Source organism: Pteronotus mesoamericanus, unplaced genomic scaffold, assembly GCF_021234165.1.
Source record: "Pteronotus mesoamericanus isolate MK-2021 breed Mesoamerican mustached bat unplaced genomic scaffold, CSHL_Meso_final contig_256, whole genome shotgun sequence".
Classification (NCBI taxonomy): Eukaryota; Metazoa; Chordata; class Mammalia; order Chiroptera; family Mormoopidae; genus Pteronotus; species Pteronotus mesoamericanus.
Window position 1 is genome coordinate 477,394 of NW_026555108.1, and position 19,611 is coordinate 497,004.

Sequence of the window (19,611 nt, forward strand, 5' to 3'; positions counted from 1 at the left end):
AGGTATTAATGGGCTTCTACTTTTGTGCACTAAGGGCCTTTTTGGGCCTTTCAGGCCTTGGGATGAAAGCACAGTGTTAAAGGCTTTCTTTCCCAGATAATGGAAAAGATACAGAGAATTTCAAGGACTGCTGAGTCAGTGGGCAGGACAAGTGTCCCTCCCCCACCCCGCCTTTGTTTGCTATCTTTCCTGCCTAACACCAAGGACCTTGCCTCTGTGGAAGAAAAGGGGCCACATATTAGCCTGACAAGCTCAGGGGAGGCAGCCTTTACAAACTCAGAGACCTAAAGTAACCATAAAGGATGGTCTGAAATTAAACCTTACAAACTAAAAGCAGCTCACGGCAAGTAGTCATAGCCTAGGGCAGTATTTTTCCCTAACAAAGGTCACTCTTTACCTTAACTGAGCCTATCTATCATCTTTTTGCATCTATGATAACAGACCTTTGGAATGTCAAGGTAACTTCCCTTTTTTTTTCCCCCAAATCCCTGGGGCACAAGCTGAGACCACAATTCCCCTCATTGTTATCAGGTTCCTTGTTAACTGTTAACTATCCTTTAGCCACCAACCTAAAAGAAGTGGCTATCATTTTACCATTTTATCCAATCCCAGAGGTTTCCCCACTTTGCTTTCTTCCCATTCTGTGGAGCATTTATCAATCCATTCAGATGTTGGTTCCTGGCAATTGTTGTCAGTTTGGCTCAAATAAACTCACCAAAAATTCTCTACAGGTTTGAATGTTTCTTACATTGATACGTCTATACCATGTTTCGTATTTTTTTAGATTTCACTCATTTTTAGACAGAAGGGAAGGGAGGGAGAGAGGGAGAGAAACATCCATGTGTGGTTGCCTCTCATACACCCTTTACTGGGGACCTGGCCTGCAACCCAGGCATGTGCCCTGGCTAAGAATCGAACCCGCGACCCTTCAGTTTGCAGGCTGGCACTCAATCCACTGAACCACACCAGCCAGGGCTATACCAAGTTGTTTAATCATCACAATCCTCACAACAATCCCTGACTCCCTACTTACCAGAGGAGGAAACAGGATTGAGAAATTTCCACTTGTTCAGGGTCTCAAAAAAGCTAGCCCATGGCAGAGCCTAAAACACACATCTCTTAAGCCCTAGATCCAATGTTCTTTCTCTTACACTTTTTTAAGATCCCCATTTCAGGGATAAGGAGACAAGGAAAGAATTCCAGGAGGAATTCCTACTACACCCGATTATTCAGGCTATCTGTTTCTTCTTGAGTGAACTTTGGCAGTTTCTGCTTGTTTTCCCAAGGAGTTTATCATTTTCATCTAAGCTGTAGAATTCATTGGCATCAAGTCATTCCTATTATTTCCTTATTATTCTTTTAATATGTGCAGCTTTCGCAGTAGTATTACCTCTCATTTCTAATCTTGGCAATATGTGTCTCCTTCCTTTTATTCCTGACCGTTATGGCTAAAGGTTAATGAATGTTATTGATTGTGATACTGTGATTTACAATATAAAATATATTTGGTCTTCATCCAGTTCCTCTCAGAGCTCCTAAAACCTGGGAATTTCCTAAGCGTTCAGAGCAATCAAAGTCTCTTTTGTCATGTTAATGCAGTGGCCTTTGTGACTCACCTAAGGGGGTGGGGGCCTGGTAGCCAGGAAAACTAACCATGTCAATTAAGAGTTGGAACTTTCAGTCCCATCCCGGTGACCTCTGTGGAGGGAAGAGGGACTGGAGGTTGAATCAATTGCCAGCAGTCAGTGATTTAATCGGTCATGTCTTTGTAATGCAGCCTCCATAAACTCCAAAACGACAGCATGCACACAGCGTTCAGGCTGCTGAGCACGTGGAGCTTTGGGAAGAGTGGAAGCTTTGGAAGCTCCACGCCCTTTCCCCACACCTTGTCCTAGGCATCTCTTCGTCCCGGCTGTTCCTGAGCTGTGTGCTTTTATCGTAGCCCAGCAATCTAGTAAGTAAAACGTTTCTGAGTTCTGTGAGCTGTTCTAACAAAATCAGACCTGGCTGGGGGGAGGCAAGTGTTGGAAACTCGGATCTATACGGTGTTGGTCAGAAACACAGGGCAGAGAACCTTGGGCTTGCGGCTCGACTCGGAAGTGAAGTGGGGACAGTCTTGTGGGACTGGGTCCTTCGCCTGTGGGATCCGATGCTGCCTCCTGGTACATAGTGTCAGAACTGAGCTGAGTTGTAGGACAGCCAGCCTGTGTCCCAGAATTGCTTTGGAATTGGGCGATGAGAATACTACTGATTTTCTAATAACAAACAGCTTTTGTTTCCATTGATTTTTCTATTTTATTGATCTCCACTCTGATCTTTATTATTGCCTTTCTTCTGATTACTTGAGGTTTAATTTGCCTTTCTTTTGCTAGTTTCTTAAGGTGGATAGAAAGGTCATTCATTGATGCAGGACCTTTCTCCTTTTCTAATGTAGGCATTTAGTACTATAAATTTCCATGCCAGCCCTAGCTTTAGCTGAACCCCACAAAAGTTGGTATTCTAGCCATTCTTTAATTCACTAAAAATATCTTTATTAGATACTTCCAATGTTTCAGGCACACTGCGAAGTGCTGGAGCTAGAGAAGCGAACATGACAGAACATGATAAAGTCCCTGTCCTCATGGAGCTGATACCCCAGTGGAGTCAGATGTTAAACACAGAAATAAGTAAGGAGATTATTTCAGCTACAGTTAAGCATCTCTGTGAGCCCCTTGTGGCGGGGAGGGGAAGGGTGCTAGAAGATCACGGAAGGCCTCTCGGAGGAGGTTACATTTGAACTGACAGATCTTAATAAATAGGAGGAGCCAGCTGGGTCAGCATGTGGACTCAAAGCCTTACCTACATGACAATGCAAGTCTGTGGTCAAGTCTAGCTGGATGGTACAGTGACTTCAAGGGATTTCAGAGTTGATCAAGGGAAAGGATATATGTGGCAGTAGCGCACGGTTATTTGGGTGGCTTTTTGACAGGCTGAGTGCTAAGGTATGTCCTTCCCAGCATGAGACACTCCAGAGACAATGGTGAGGGGACACCACGTGCAAGGGAAGTGGGGACCAGAGAGGGAGTTTATTGTGTAGGTCGTGGCTCTTGGCAGGACGAGGAGTCTCTGGCCCAGAGAATTATACTGTGCAGCAGTAGCTTGTGGTCTTTTATAGGTACCAGATATTAAGTGCAATTATGCAAGGTATGCAAAGCAGGTGGGCTCTAAATAGCCTAAAATGTGCTTTTGGCAGCTGTATTCAAACAACTGGATGTGTAAAACTTTGAGGTTGATGCCAGCGAGCTCTTGAGCAGTCTCAGCCTGCTGTAGTAAAAACAAAGAACCCCTCAGAGAACCAATATAGAGCCGCCATCTTTAACCCATTTCTATAACAGATGGTTAAGCCATCAATGAATGTGGAGATCCTTTCCAGTATTTTCCTGATTTCTTCCCAAGGTTTATACCCAAGCCATGATGGAGATGTGAGCCAGAGAAAGCTGATAGGAGAAGCCTGGGCTGGCTATATTTGTATTTCAATGTAGACCAGCTGCAGTTCATCCTGGACTTATTCTTTAATAACTTTATTGATAATTTCCATTTGGTTCTCTATTATTTTAAATACCTTAACTGAAATATAATTCACAAACCACATTAACTACTCATTTAAAGGGTGCAATGCAATGTTTTTTAGAATATTCACAGACATGTGCAACCATACCACAGTCAATCTTAGAATACTTCTATCACCTCAAAAGAGCCCTGGCTCGTGTGGCTCAGTGGATTGAGTGCCAGCCTGCTAAATCAAATGGTCGCCGGTTCAATTCTCAGGGCACATGCCTGGGTTGCGGGCCAGGTCCCCAGTAGGGGGTGCACGAGAGGCAACCACACATGGATATTTTTCTACCTCCCTTCCCAACTCTAAAACTAACTAAATAAAATCTTTTAAAAAATAAAAAAAGAAATATCATACCCTATACTATCATCTCCTTACCCTCTCCCATGTCAATCTGCTCAGCCAGCTGTTAGCAAGCACTTATTTACTGTCTATATATTTCCCCTGTTTTTGGACATTCGTGTGAATGGAATCATACAATATATGGCCTTTTATGGCTAACTATTTTCACTTAGAATAATATTTTCAAGGTTTATTCATATTGTTGCAAGTACCTGTACTCTGTTACATTGTATGGTTGAATAACATTCCGTCATATGTATATATCACATTTTGTTTATCAATTGGTTGGCACTTGGGTTGTTTCTACCTTTTAGCTATCATAAACAGCGCTATCAACATTCACATACAAGTTTTTGTGTGGATGAATTTTTTTCCTTTCTCTTGAGTATATACCTGGGAATGGAATTGTTGGGTCATATAGTAATCCTTTGCTTAAATGTTTGCAGATCTGCCAGACTTTTCTAAAGGAGTTTCCTACAGCAGTGTGTGAGGGTTCAGATTTTTCCTCATCCAAGGCCACACATTGATTTTAGACATCCTAGTGAATGTAAAGTACTTTCTCATTGTGGTTTTTGATTTGCATTTCCCTGATGACTAAGGCTGTCAGGCATCTTTTCACGTGTTTGTTGGTTATGTGTATATATTCCTTGGAGAAATATCTGTTCAGCACATTTTTTAAATTGGGTTATTTGTCTTTTTGTTTTTGAATTGTAAGAATTCTTCATATATTCTGACTGCAAGTTCCTTATTAGATACATGGAGTTGTATAGTTTTAGCTCTCACATTTATGACTTTGATTCATTTTTTGTTCATTTTAGTAAATGATTGAAGGAAGGTTCCAACTTCATTCTTTTGTATATACCTATCCAGTTGTCCCAGCACCATTTGTTGAAAAGACTATTCATTTCCTATTGGATGGGCTTGGTGCCCTTGTTGAAAATCAGTTGAATTCAGCTGTATGGCTTTCTTTCTGGACTTTCGATTCTAATCCCTTAATCTATCCTTGTGCCAGTGCCACACTCCCTCGATTTCTGTTGCTTTGTAGTAAATCTAAAATTCAGGAATTGCAAATCCTCCTATTTTGTTCTTTTTGTCCCCATCCCCTCACCCCCGCTCCAAGATTGTTCTGGCCATTTGAGGTCCCCTGCAATTCCACATAAATTTTAGAATCAGCCTGTCTTGTTCGTACTACAAAGAAGTCAGCTGGTGTCCTGATAGAGATTACATTAAATCTGTGGATCAGCTTAGGGAGTACTGTTATCTCAATAATGTTAAGACTTCCTGTCCATGAACACAGGATGTTTTTCCACTTATTTGGATCTTCATTTCTTGCAACAATGTTTTGTAATTTCCAGAATATAAATCTTGCACTTATTTTGTTAAATTTAATCCTAAGTATCTTTTTGATGTGTTTGGAAATGAAATTGTTTTCTTAATTTCATTTCCAATTTTTATTTTTTCATTTCAAGTGTATAGAAATACAGTGGATTTCTGTATATTGATACTGTATGCTGCAGCCTTGCTGAGTTCATTTATTAGTGCTATTAGTTTGTTAGTAGATTCCTTAGGATTTTGTATATACAAAAGCGTATCATCTGTGACTAGAGGGCATTTTACCTATTCGTTTTCAATTTGGATGAATTTTGTTTCATTCTCTTGCCTATCTGTCCTGGCTAGAATTTCCAGTACAATATTAAATAAAAGTGATGAGAACAGACATCCTTGTCACTGATCTTAGGGGGAAGGCATCTAGTCTTTCTTTATTGAATACGATGTTAGTTGTGGTTTTTTTCATAGATGTCCTATATCAGGTTAAGGGAGTTCCCTTCTGGTCCTAGTTTGTTGAATGTTTTTATCATAAAAAGATGTTGGATTTTTCAAATGCTTTTTCTGCATCTATTGAGAAGGTCATGAGAATTTATATTTATAACAAAATCTTCTATTAATCATAAGCAGGTAAAATTCAGTAACAATAGCACACTCAAGCACACCATATGACATTTTAGGTGAAATGTTCAAATTAAAACTATAAATTAGTACGCCCACTTTATTACTCTACCAACCACACTCCAGCAGGCATTACTTCTGTACGTCTCTGTGTGTATATATATTCTATTTTTTTCCTATATATACACATACCTATGAGAGAGTTTAATTTATGTTATGTAGAGTAAGATTAACAATAGCTAATGAGTTAGAACAATTGTAACAGTTATACCGTAATAAAATGATGTGAATGTGGCATTACTGAGTAAAACAAGGGTTGCCTGAACACAAGGCTGTGATACCGCCACAGTCTGTCTGATAACCAAGGTAGCTACTAAGCAACCAATGGGCAGATAGCTCATACATTATGAGTATGTTGGAAAAAGAAATGACTCTTGCCCTGTGTGGGTCGGAGTGGGACAGCATGCAATTTCATCATGGAGTCACAATGATGTGTAATTGAAAGCTTATGAATTATTTCTAGAATTTTCCATTACGAATTGTTTATTTCTAATATTTTCAGACCATGGCTGACTGTGGCTAACTGAAACCGTGTAAATGGAAGCCACGTATACGGGGGGGGGGGCATTTTTGTGTAGGCCTTTTTTAGCTATAAATTTCAGTCTAAGTGCTGCATCCCTTAAGTTTTGATATGTTAATATCTTCATTTTCATTCGCCTCAAAAGATTTTCTCATTTTCCTTTTGATTTCTTCTTTGGTCTGCTGTTTACTTAGGTACATAGTTTAAATTGCCACATATTTGTGAACTGCCCACACGTTTAAGAGCTGGCTGATTACTGCATTGTTTGTAACAATACCCTGGAGCATAAATTGCCCTATAAACTAGTCCAGTCAAACTGTGGCTCCTTTAAAGAAATGGTTTCTGAGGTCGGTGTTTGGTATTTCTTCTGACCCCACAGGGCTCCTCTCAGTTGTATTATTCCCCAGTTGTCGTCTGTAAACTAGCTGGCTTACGGTGTAGCCTATATTTTGAATCTCTTATAAATGTCTTTCACCACGACCTCCACTGTTTTAGAGAATAGCCTCAATTTTAAACTCCCCCATGCTTCCTTGCAAATTACATTGATTTATTCGGGGAAGGGTTAGGAGCTCTCTGTCTATGGCCTGCTTCTCTACCTGGCATAATCTCTAAGATGGGGCTCTGGAGCTGGGGTCGGGGACAACGGCAAGCTTCTGAATGACAGCTCCACTTTAGGAAATAAGCACTTGGTGAGAGGAGACTGGCAGTCTGTGGTTCTCTCAACTTGCCTCTCCTGGTGTGGGATCACAGCTTCAAGAGCTGGAGCGAGGTAACCAGTGCCCCAGCCTTCTCAGCACGATGTGCCCAAGGCACAGCCTCCGCTTTCAGAACACTCTGAAAGCGGAGGCTGGGTAATACGAAGCTCCATCTCTCAACTGTACTTGCCTTGGCACTTAGTGTCAGCAACAGGAAGCTGGAGACAGAATGAGAAAATACTGACATCCTAGACCCTTTAAGAACTCTGGTGTCTATTTCATTTGTTTGTTTTGCTACATGTATTAACTCCTGTTCCTCCTTGTAGCCAGAAGGGTGTTAAGGGCAGCAGTGTCCAAAGGGCGACACATATCCCACTCGGGTATGCTCAGCACTCACATGATTTTTAAAGGTGCATAGGTATGTAGATATGGCAACATTTTGAACATGTTAAAAAAAAGTGACTAAGTTTGGGCAACAGCATAGGGGAAAAACATGCCTTTTTGGTATGATGTAGTCCCATCTGTTCATGTTTTCTTTTGTTTCCCTTGCCTGAGGAGCTAGATCAGAAAAAAATATTGCTACGAGTAATGTCCTAGATTTTACTGCCTGTATTTTCTTCTAGGAGTTTTATGCTTTCCATTCTAACATTTAAGTCTTTAATCCATTTTGAATTTATTCTTCTGTGTGATATAAGGTGGTCTAGTTTCATTTTTCTGCACGTCTGTCCAATTTTTCAACTCCATTAATTGAATAAACTGTCTTTAGCCCGTTTTATGTTCCTGCTTCCTCTGTCAAATATTAATTGACCATATAGGTGTGGGTTTACTTCTGGGCTCTTTATTCTGTTCCATTGATCTATGTGTCTGTTTTTATGCCCGTACCAGGCTGTTTTGATTACTATGGCCTTATAGTACAGTTTGATATTAGGTAGTGTGATTCCTCCAACTTTGTTCTTCTTTCTCAAGATTGCTGCCATTGCTATTCAGGGCCTTTTGTGGTGCCATATAAATTTTTGAAGTATTTGTTCTAGTCCTGTGAAGTATGTCATTGGTACCTTGATAGGAATTGCACTGAATATGTAGATTGCTTTGTGTAGTATGGACATTGTAATGATGTTAATTCTTCCACTTATTTTTATCTTCAATTTCTTTCTAAAGTGTCTTATAATTTTCCAAGTACAAGTCTTTAATATCCTGGTTAGATTTATTCCTAGATATTTTATTCTTTTTAAAGCTATTGTACATGGGACTGTTTTCTTAATTTCTGTTTCTGATAGTTCATTATTGACATATAAAAATGCAACTGATTTCTGGGTATTAATTTTGTATCCTGCTACTTTGCTGAATTCATTTATCAGTTCTAGCAGTTTCTTGGTGGAATTTTTGGGGATCTCTATGTACAGTATCATGTCATCTGCAATTAAAGACAGTTTTACTTCTTCCTTTCCAATTTAGATGCCTTTTATTTCTTCTTCTTTTCAATTGCTGTGGCTAGGACTTCCAGTACTATGTTGAATAAGAGGTAAAAGTGGACATCCCTGTCTTATTCCTGAACTTAAGGGGAACACTTGTAGTTTTTGCCTGTTCAGTATGATGCTGGCTGTGGGTTTGTAAGGAAACCACCAACAAAGTAAAAAGATAACCCACTGAATGGGAGAACATATTTGCCAATACATCTGATAAGAGGTTAATATCCAAAATTCATAAAGAATTAATAAAACTCAACACCAAAAAATACCACACAATCCATTTAAAAAATGGGTAAAGGATCTGAATAGACACTTCTCCAAAGAGAACATACAGAGGGCCCATAGACATATGAAAGGATGCTCAATGTCACTAATCATCAGAGAAATGCAAATTAAAACCACAATGAGATATCACCTCACACAGGTCAGAATGGCTGTCCTTAATAAATCAACAAACAACAAGTGATGTCGAGGATGTGGAGAAAAGGGAACCCTCCCTTCTGCAACTGTTGGTGAGAATGCAGACTGGTGCAGCCACTATGGAAAGCAGTATGGAGTTATCTCAAAAAATTAAAAATGGGACTGCCTTATGACCGAGCGATTACACTTCTGGGAATTTATCTGAAGGAACCCAAAACACTAATTTGAAAGAACATAAGCACCCCTCTGTTCATTGCAGTGTTATTTACAATCACCAAGATTGGAAAGCAGCCCAAGTGTCCCTCAGTAGATGAGTGGATAACAACTATGAGACATTTACACAATGGAATACTATGCAGCCTTTAAAAGGATGAAATTTTTACCTTTTGTGACAGCATGGATGGACCTGGAGAATATTACGCTAAGTGAAATAAGCCAAGGCAGAAAAGACAAATACCATATGATTTCACTCATACTCGGAATCTAATGAACATACTGAACTAACAAGCAAGGTAGAGACAGATTCATAGATAGAGAACAGATGACAGCTAGTGCGGTGGTGGAGGAGGTCAAGTGGCGGAGGGATCAAGCGAAAGGGAAAAAAGACTCGTAGGCATGGACAACAGTGTGGTGATTGTGGGGGGAGAGGGTGGGCGGAGGTGGAAGAGGAGGTAAGAAGCATAAATGATAATGGAAAAAAGTACAGTAGAAATAAATCTAAAAAATAAATAAAAAGAAACATACCATTTCATTCATTCATTCATTCAACAAATATGTATTGAGCCCCTACTATAGGTCAAGCAGTAGTCAAGGCTATGGAGCCATAACAGTGAAGAAGGAAGAGAATCACTCCTAGCCTAATGAAGTTTTTATTTGATTGGGTTGAGCCATATGAAATTGCCAATATTAGACTATTCTTGGCCAATAAAAACCACAATTTCATATGGTTAAACCTAAGAGTAGGAGGAAATACCTAGCTCTACCACCTGATAGCATCGTGACTGACCCCAAGTAAATCACTTCAGCTCTCTGAGCCTCAGTTTCACCATGGGAAAAATTAAGATAATTTTTGTGATGAATCTATAGGCTGATAAGTGGGGAGGTATTTAGCACAGTGCTTAATACATAGTAAGTACTTGATATATACGTTTTCGTATTTGAACAACCACCCAAAACAACATCACTGGAGCCCTGACTGGTGTAGCTCAGTGGACTGGGTGCCGGCCTGCAAACCAGGGCGTCGCCAGTTTGGTTCCTAGTCAGGGCACATGGCTGGGTTCTGGGCCAGGTCCCGGGCAGGGGGCGTGCGAGAGGCAACCACACATGGATGTTTCTCTCCCTCTCTTTCTCCCTCCCTTCCCCTCTCTCTAAAAATAAATAACGTGTTAAAAAAGTCAGTGGAATTCGTATGCTTATTTCATTGATAAAGGAGATATGATTATGAAGATTATTTATCAGTTGCAAAACCTATTAAAAAGTTATGAGAATTTGTTCCACTAAGTTACTTAGCAGGACTCGGTGATCCTGACTACAGAGGTAAAGCAGAGACCATAACTATTTGTTGAGGACTCAGGAAGCCACCACGTGATCCACATACCTGGTGGGAAGCAGACAGGAGGAAGTGCTCTGCAGGCCAGCAAGCTGAGTCAGAAGCTTTTATCAAGCAAGTGAGTCACAGAAATTATGGTCAAGTGTGCTGGTTTGCTTATTTCAAAAGAGAGAAAGGTAGGGGGCACAGAGGAAAATGATGTCATGCTTCTCTGATAGCCCAGTTGGCAAGAAATTAGTAACCGAGAAAGGAGAGAGGTATTAAAAAAAAAAAAAGTCATAGAACGATCCTAGGGAATTAACAGCAAAGAGACTTGGGATTTAGTCTGCAAAACCCACAGGTTCTGAGTCTAACGTAGCAGAGGTGACAGTCAGTATAGCTCCCAAGATTCTCTCTCCAGTTTTACTTTCTAATCATTTAGTTTGGTTTCCTCAGAAATCATTTTGCGGGTGAGAGGGGGAAGGGAAAGTGAGGAAAGAATCAAAAGTATGCTGCTGTTTGGGGAGAGAGGACATTCTGAAAAATTCTGGAAAATGGGCAAGAGCAGCAGGAGATGAGCATTTTGGGAAACAACAACAACAAACCTTTTACAGAATATTTTTACCAAGAGTAAATGACCTTAAGTTGTACCTTGAGTGGCCTTAAACTGTGCCAGAAGGGACGAAAGCTAGATGTTGAGAAGAATTTCTTCACAGTGCTGCTGAATGTTGAATTTTGAATTTCAGCCAAACCCACTCAGGGGCCTGTTTTCCAAAGGCCCACAAGCTAAGAATGTTTTTTACTTTTTTAAAGGGTTGCAAAAAGTAGGAAAATACAAGACAGAGACCAGAGCAGCCCTCAAAGCCTAAAGTATTTACAATGTAGCCCTTTACAGAAAAAATCTATCAACCCCCATCTGCAGGAACTGGCTCATCCCACCTCCTTGTGGCCTTGGGTTCCCCATGTACAATTTGAAGAAGTTCTTGACCTAATCATTTGGGTAGATGGTGTGAGAATTCTAGGGGAGCCTGAAAGTCAGAATGGAGAGGCAGGAGGGAGATGGGAATGTACTGAGGAGGAAATTGCTATTTGCGAAAGCTTGAGGCCATGTGGAGCTCTAAGCTGCCTTGGATGGGGATAGAGAATAGAGTCAGGGAGCAGGGAAGGAGTACTGTGATATAGCGAGCAAAGAGGAAGCAGCAGAAGAGATGAGAACAATACTTTATACCAGCCCCATTGCACAAGCAGTCTCGATGGATAAGTAGAAGAAAGGAAAACAAAAAGAAAGTGTCAGACAAGTGCGGTGGAGCTCAGGGTGTTGCTCTTAGAAGCGAGGCTGAGAGGAAACAGATGTTTCAGCTTAGAGAACAAGGCAGAGAAAACCTAGCACTCACTTGTGGGGACCTTAGCTAGCTGGGCTGGGGTCATGGAAACAAAGAGAAACTTGGCCTCTGTCTGGGGGTGGGGACTTGAAGTATTGAGCAGGTATTTTAGGGCCAGTCTTGCTCAGAAGAGGTCAATTACAGGAAGAATGGGTGACTCAGAAGCTTGTCCATGGCAGCCTCAGAGGGTGTCTATTCTCAGCACCCTTCCAGATTTGGATCCTCTCTCCAACATTCTCAGCAAGCAATCTCCCACTTTTACTCCCTGGGGTTAGGGAGCTCGCTCGCCCTCAAAGCAGCCTTCCATTGCCAACCTTCTGGGCTAGAACCTTCTCTTTTTTTGTTGTTGTTTGTAAATTGACACGCCTTCTTATAATTTCTGCCCCCTAGTCCTGATTATTTGGAACATCACAAAGTTGGCCACCTCTTTTCAATTATACTAGGAGGTACAGATGATATTGTAAGGAAAAGAGCTCTACATTTGGAGTCAGAAACCCTGGTTTGGAATCCTGGCTCTTGGGGCAGTCTTTAATCCTACTGAAGCTCATTTATCTCCTCTGGTAAATAGTCAAAATGATACCTCTTATACCTCCAAGTTTCACTTGTGCGATTCAAGTAACTGTAATAAGCACGAAACAAGATTTTGATCGAACAATTTGTAAACGTGCAAGCAGCACACAATTGTGAGTTATTTTGCCCATTGCTGCTCAGTGCACACAGGCTTTTGGAGACGGTCAGACTCAGAACCTGTTTCCAGGGTTGGCCTCAATCTGGTAAACACAGATGGCTGCTTCCCTTTGGCCCTGATAGGGGACTGAAGTGAGCTCAGGGAGAACTCATGGGGGGAGGTGGGGGAAGCAAAGGAAATGAAGTTTCCAGAAAATCAAGGACGAAAGGATTTTCGAGTCCTACACTAACCCTCACCGTACAAACATCACCACTACAGAATCCCGCTCCTCTTCTCCTTGAGCCTTCCTAAAAACAGGGAACTCACGTCTTTCAAAGGGTTCCTTTTGTGGTCACCTCTAATCCTTTCACAAGGTCATTATTCCTTTGAATGATCATTAGCCTCCCCGGGACTTCTACCTTTTGGCCCTGGTTCTGTCGTGAGAGCAATTTCGACAGATTTGATTCATATTTGTGGAGGCTCCATACAAAGATAATAAGCACACAATCCCATTCTTTAAAAATGCACCGTCCATTTTGGGGCACTTAGTGGGCAATAAGACAAGGACATTAATTATACTACAAGGTAGGCAGACAAGAGGAAAACCTTCCCCACCACAAGCTATTACACAGCTAAACAGGCAGCTAGAGAAGGCTGCTTACAATGTCTAAGAACTTTCAAAACAGGAGATTTTCATTTGTCTCCGAGGGGTCAAATGGCGACCTGCCTGGAAGCAGGGGAATGGGCTACATCACCTCCAAGAAGTCCTCCAAGCCCAGGGATTCTAGAATTTGAGAAGTTTCCCAACCCACACTGTATGCTCACACATATGTCAGCCAAACGGAAAATCCTGGCCTGGTCTTGCTGCTCCTGGTCCCAGGAAGAATGACAGATCGAATTTGTCCCTCTCACCACAACCCCCACCATAACCACTGCTCCCCACCCCACTCTAAGCTCCTGCTCACCTTGGAGTCCCGGCTCAAAGTTGCTGATTCTCTCTGCTAGCACACACCCCTGCCCCCGCCGTTGCCCCTCCTCTGCCATTAGTCAAAGACCAGCCCAAGTCCTCTTGCCTCTAGCAAAGCCTCGCTGAGTCACCTGCTCCCTAGTGCCTTGCCGCTCCCTGAAGCTGCCATTTCACTTCCCATTGGAAACACATCGAGTGTCCAGGCATCTTCACTATCTCCTGCTTCCAGATTCTAGGTGCCATGAAGGCGGTCTAGTTTCATCCCTTGGCCTGGTGAGTTTCAAACTTTTTATTGAAAATCACAGACTATGTGTATACTTCAACTGCAACTGCATAAAATAAACTTATTGTCCACAAGCAAAAGAAAAAAAAAATCGTAGAAAGAAATGCATTGTACATGCCAACCTATTAGGTTGAATCATAAAACTGCTATTATTTTGTGAGTCAAACATAGTCAGATGCTGGTGATTTCATTATCGTTCAACCTAATAGAAGGAAACTTAAATAAAACTTTCAAGGACCAGTAAGTACTTGGCCCTACCACATATGAGGCACTCTGATATTTTCTGTTCTATTCCATCGCTTTCATTTTTAAAATGCTAGTTACAATTCACTAAAATCATTTCATGAATCACTAATGGGTTAAAGCTACCATTGCAAAACCACTGCCTTGACCCTTAACGGCATCCCTTCGGTTATGTTGGCATGAAAGCCACCTGTTATTTTTTCCCCCAGCAAAATCCAAACTTCCTTCTTACATTTGGAGAATTTTCCTCCTAACAAGGCTTGGTAGGAGGCAGAGCCCGATTGCCCGCCATAGAAACAGAAAAGAGCTACTTCCTTTCTGACCCTCCCATGGGGCCAGAATGCCCTAGACTCAGTCAATAAGATGCACTAACCCAGACTTTTTAAATTTAACTTAATTTTTGATTACAGTTGACATTCACTACTGTTTTATACTAGTTTCAGGTGTATGACATGGTAGGACTTTGACTCTGGAGGCAAGAGAGCAGTAACCGTGAGTTGCAGGGGTGGTATAGTACCGAGAATGAATTCATGAGTCAAGATGGTAGCTACTAGGCCCTGGCTGGTGTGGCTCAGTGGATTGAGTGCTGCTCTGTGAAACAAAGCGTTGTTGCTTCGATTCCCAGTCAGGGCACATGCCTGGGTTGCAGGCCAGGTCCCCAGTAGGGGACTCGTGAGAGGCAACCATACATTGATTTTTCTCCCTCTCTTTCTCCCTCCCTTCCCTTCTCTCTAAAAATTTAAAAAAAAAATTTTTTTTAATGGCAGCTAGTACAGTATCAGCACCCAGTGCTAGTAGTGTCAGTGGTACAGACGCTACTAGTGCAGCATCTACTGCCTAGTTGTAGCAGCTGTAATAATGTCCGTAACAGACAAATCCTGTGGCACGAGTTTGATGGCGCTGTTCTTGGCCATGTAAACCTCAGGTTCTCCAGCCTTCCCCGGAGTTCTGTGAACTCCCCAATGGCCTCTGATGTATTCCTGACACGGTTAAATTGGAGTTCATTTCTGTTCTTTGCAGCTCAGAACCTTGCCTGCTAAGATGAGCCTCTGTCCCTCTTGAGCCCAAAACTCATGGAAGGAGTCTCCGGAAAGCCCAGGTGAGACTTTTTTCTTGTTAATCTGTCATACCCAGAAAAGGACTGGGTGTGTGCGAGCTGATCCATGGCAGTAAGTGTCTGAAAATATTCTCGTGCTACGCACCTCCTCCTACCCCCAGACCTAAGATGCATCAGCATCCTGACCAAATATTCCAAGGCTCAATTAATAACTGCTGTCACTGTCGCTCTTGTTTCTGATGCTCTGGGCACACCACATGATACCAGGGGCCAGCCTGTTAACATGCAAAGGTAGTGCTACAAGTCCATATCTGTTAGATAGGTTCAGCAGGTCGTAAGAGGGGTTTGAGGTCATATCTCCCAAATACAGGCCCTTTTGGGGGGTGAGCTCTAAAGATGTGTGACCTTCAGAGCTGCTTCCTAATTCGTTCCTCCCTCCTTTTTCCCATCTTTATAGAAGGTGTGGACGGGAAACAAACCAACCAGATAGCTCTTTTTTTTTTTAAAGATTTTATTTATTTATTTTTAGAGAGAAGGGCAGGGAGAAAGAGAGGCAGAGAAACATCCATGTGCGATCAGTTGCCTCTCACACGCCCCCCAACTGGGGACCCGGACAGCAACTCAGGCATGTGCCCTGACTGGGAATCGAACCAGTGACCTTTCGATTTGCAGGCCAGTGCTCAATCCACTGAGCCACACCAGCCAGGGCAACCAGATAGATTTTAATATCTGGCAACCTGATCCTACACTGTGGCTGCACAGGCATTTGGTGACTCAATGTGGCTACACGCCTCTGGGTGGAGGCGGGAACCCACATGTCAGCCAGGAAGTTGGCAATATTTGGGAGTCTGCCAAACCTGGTTCATGAGCCTACTGTCAGTGCCATATAGGCCAGCTCCAGCTGCCTTACCTCCCCTTGCCACGGCCTAGCAGTCAGCAAAGGTGTTGAAAGCTGCCATCACAGCCTCTCCCTTCTTCACCCTGCTCTCCAGCCCACTGAGCCTGGGAGAATCCCCTTTACTCCCTACCCCCAGAAGAATGCAAGCTCCACCTTCTGCTCCTCCTACCAGCTGCAGTCATTGGTTCACAGTCTCACACAGGCACACCTCCCACCCCACACGTGTACTCTAAGAAATGGAGGCAGAATGTTCTGTCACTTTTCAAAGGTAGCCAATCCCACACATACCCTGAAATGATTTTCTCTGACCCCATGGAACAGCCTGTTTAAGTCTGAGGGTGCTGAGCAGATTTACAACAATTCTTTTTTTTTTATGTTTACAGAAAGCCTCTGATGTCCACATGATATGCCATCATTTTAACAGATGAGAAACTGACACATAAAGTAATCAAGTACTATGGCATGGCTTACCTGCACAGGGGGTGAGCTGCTTGTTTCGAAGGCATGCAAGAAGAGCCTGAGTCCCCTTGTCTGGCAGGCAGGAAGGGACTTTATATATTATATAGCAAGACAAGGACAGTGTGTTGGACCAGATGACCTCCATTTCAACCTACTACATTACAGTTCTAGGTATCAGTAGTGGAGCAAGTTCTCAAACCTGGGTCTTCTGCATCATCATTCAAAGCTCCGTGCAGTACATCACTAGATAGGAGGTCTCTGGGAGCAGGTGACACATATTACCGTATTTTGCTGTGTATAATGCACACCCACATTTCTGTGCACATTGTACACAGGATTATTATACCCATGGTACGTAATCATTATACCCATGTGTAACGCGCATCCTTATTTCCCCCCAAATATTTGTGCAAAAAAGTGTACATTATATGCGGCAGAATACAGCATGCATCACTTTCATGTCCTGTACCCCAGCACAGCACAGAACAAGTATTGATTGTTGACTTAATTCTTGATTTAACTGCTTGGTGATTTAATGGCAATAATAAATGCTTGTAGAGTGGTTACTGTGTATGTCAGGCATCGTTCGAAGTACTTTTCATCTATTAGCTTGCTCAATGCTCACAACAAGCCTACAAAGGTAGATACTGTTATCTGAATTTTACAGATGAGGAAACTGAAGTAAAGAGAAGTAAAATAACACAACTGGTAAGCGTTAGAGTCAGGGTTCACACCCAGGCAGCCTGGCTGCAGAGTCCTGCCCCTAACCATTCCACTAAATTAATTGTCTCCCAGGATATGATGCATGCATGTTTTTTCCACATACCCACAGTTCACTGACCTGCCTAGAAGCACCCTTTTCAGACACATACAGGACGCCTTATGAGAGAAGTTAGTACAGAAACCACTTGGCTAACACCAGAGTGTAGTCTAAACAGGGCACTTGTGGCCATAAGGCTTCGCGGAGCTGCCCTCTGTCTTTCTTCTTCCCCACTCAGGCATCCCAGCCCTCTCCTCCGATATATTGTTGCTGCTCACCAGCTAAAAAGCCTGGCCCCATCCCAGCCGGGATTTCCTCTGTTCCCTGGCCAAATTCCCAGCTGGAGGAAAACAGCCCACTACCCCCTGGCTCACATCCTCCAAACCAGCGGGAGCAGCGCACCACCGAAGGCATGACTAGTGGGAGACCCAGCCCCGCGGATGTGCCCGTCCCAACAGAAAACACAAGCCCTCAGTCAGAGCCCATAGGGATAGAAGGCACCACCCCCAAGTGTCTCGGGCTCCAGGGAGGGCAAAGGAAGAGGCAGCCTCTCTTTGCAGGGACAGTCATACCTTGCCAACTTGTCCCTGATTAAGCAACATAGCTCCTGTCCACAGTGTGATGTGGGCGGAAGCGCAGGGCAGCAGGAACAAGAATAGGGTAATGATGAGAATATTAATAGCTACCATTTATTCAGCCTTTACTCTGGCCCAAACTACTGAGTACTACCAACCACTGTTTCACTGCCCAACAATCTTGTGAGGCAGGCGTTATTAGGTTGTTATTTTATGGATGGAAAAATTGAGAAGTTACGTGACTTGCCCAAGGCCACACAGCTTCTAGGTAGAAGAATTAAGACTGGTGTCCAGGGCTGCTTGAAGCCCAAGCTGTGCTCCTAATCATTTCCCTCTGCTGCCTTTCCAATAGTCTCTCAGTGTCCAGCTAGTCTTGCCATGTGAGCGCCTGCAAATTGAAGACTATTCGGGGAGGATTTCTATCTTACATGATTACGAGGCATCAGATGCTAGACCAATCCATTTACCAGGTCTCATGGAGCCAGCCCCCTGATGTTCCAGACAGTGGTACCGAGGACCAGAGAAAGAAACCAATTTGCCCGAGGTCCTCAGTAGCAGCGCTGCCTTCCCTCACAGCTCTCTCCTGCAGTGACCCCTATGGAATCAAAGGGTCAGACAGCCCCCAGCTGAAGGTGTCAGCGCTTGATTAAAATTTAAGCCAATTTCAGAGCTTTAACATCTATACTATTGTTTTTTATTTATTCTCGCTCTTTCTCTCTCTCTCTCTCATGCACACACACATACACATACACGTACACACACAGAACAATGATGTTCTAAAATTGTGCATCCTTTTACGTGCCAGAAAACATCGAGTTGGGAAAACATAGAGTTCGGACTCCTCAGACAGGATGCTGGTGATTGTTTAGGATTTCCTAGATTTTTCTGAAGTCAGATGGGTCCAAAACCTGGAGCAAGATAATACCAATAGGTAGATAAGACCCCAGGTTTCAGGGATCTGTACAGGGGCTCTCTGCCTTCAGGAACCACCTCACCTGTAGGAATGGTGTAAACAGCAGCCTCTGCATCAAGGCTTATGGCCACTCACTCCCAAGTGGTTGATGCTGGAAGTGCTCCTACCAGGTTCAGAATTAGCACTCTTCTTGGCCTGCTTTCAAAATGCCACTACCTCTGGCATCAGAAGGAGGTTGCCCACGTCCCTGAAGCCTCACCGTATGTCCCTAATGGACTAGGCAGGAAGCACAAGGAGTCTGGAGCTGAGAGCTCCAGAAACAGCCTTGCCAAAGCCTAACTTCACTGGCTCTTAGTGTTTTTCCAAAGGATCTTAAAGATCATCTGATTCAACCCTCTCCTCTCCCAACTATTAATACTTAGCTGCCATTGCAGGCATCACTATCTGATGTTGAAATCTTCACTACAGCATTCCCGCACAGCAAAGATCCTATTGGCTTGTACCCCTCCAGTGGAAACGGGAAGCTCATGAATCCTATGGAAGGCCATTTCATCATTAGAAATTTTGCCCCTTGGTGGAGTTGAAATCTGTCACCCTTTAGCTTTCAGGGAAGTATATGAAGTATTCAGTAAATATTAATTTCCTGCCACTTTCCCTTCTGTGCATAGGTGGAACCACAAAAACCCTGTCTGCTCTTTCTTCCTTATATTAGCTCTTCCGAGGCCAAAAACCATACCTCCCCGAGTTTTACCTTTTTTTTTTAAGTTACAAGTTATGTTTTATATCCTCCAGCTTTTCTTCCCACGAACATATGTATTTTATAGATTTCTGTTT

At 42.8% G+C, this 19,611-nt stretch overlaps 1 protein-coding gene across 1 annotated transcript in view; it reads right to left on the bottom strand.

Annotated features, from left to right (window-relative positions):
- Positions 1-19,611, bottom strand: part of LOC129071085 (uncharacterized) — a 60,033-nt gene that overhangs the window by 9,352 nt on the left and 31,070 nt on the right. The gene's annotated exons all lie outside the window — the stretch shown is intronic.